This window comes from Etheostoma spectabile, chromosome 7 (assembly GCF_008692095.1).
Source record: "Etheostoma spectabile isolate EspeVRDwgs_2016 chromosome 7, UIUC_Espe_1.0, whole genome shotgun sequence".
Taxonomy (NCBI): domain Eukaryota; kingdom Metazoa; phylum Chordata; class Actinopteri; order Perciformes; family Percidae; genus Etheostoma; species Etheostoma spectabile.
The window spans coordinates 10,868,591-10,868,847 of NC_045739.1; the positions used below are offsets into that span (position 1 = coordinate 10,868,591).

At 41.2% G+C, this 257-nt stretch overlaps 1 protein-coding gene across 3 annotated transcripts in view; it reads right to left on the minus strand.

Moving 5' to 3' along the window:
- Positions 1-257, minus strand: part of galnt6 (UDP-N-acetyl-alpha-D-galactosamine:polypeptide N-acetylgalactosaminyltransferase 6 (GalNAc-T6)) — an 8,558-nt gene that overhangs the window by 1,295 nt on the left and 7,006 nt on the right. The gene's annotated exons all lie outside the window — the stretch shown is intronic.

The following is a 257-nucleotide window of genomic DNA, read 5'->3' on the forward strand; positions in this document are numbered from 1 at the left end:
AAGGCATCAAAACTATGAATGAACCCATAGGAATGATGTACTTAACAAAAAAAAAAGTGTGAAATAACTGAAAACATGTCTTATATCCTTGTTTCTTCAAAAGTAGCCACCCTTTGCTCTGATTACTGCTTTGCACTCTCGGCATTCTCTTGATGAGCTTCAAGAGGTAGTCACCTCAAATAGTTTCCCAACCGTCTTGCAAGAGTTCCCAGAGATGCTTAGCACTTGTTGGCCCTTTTGCCTTCACTCTGCGGTCC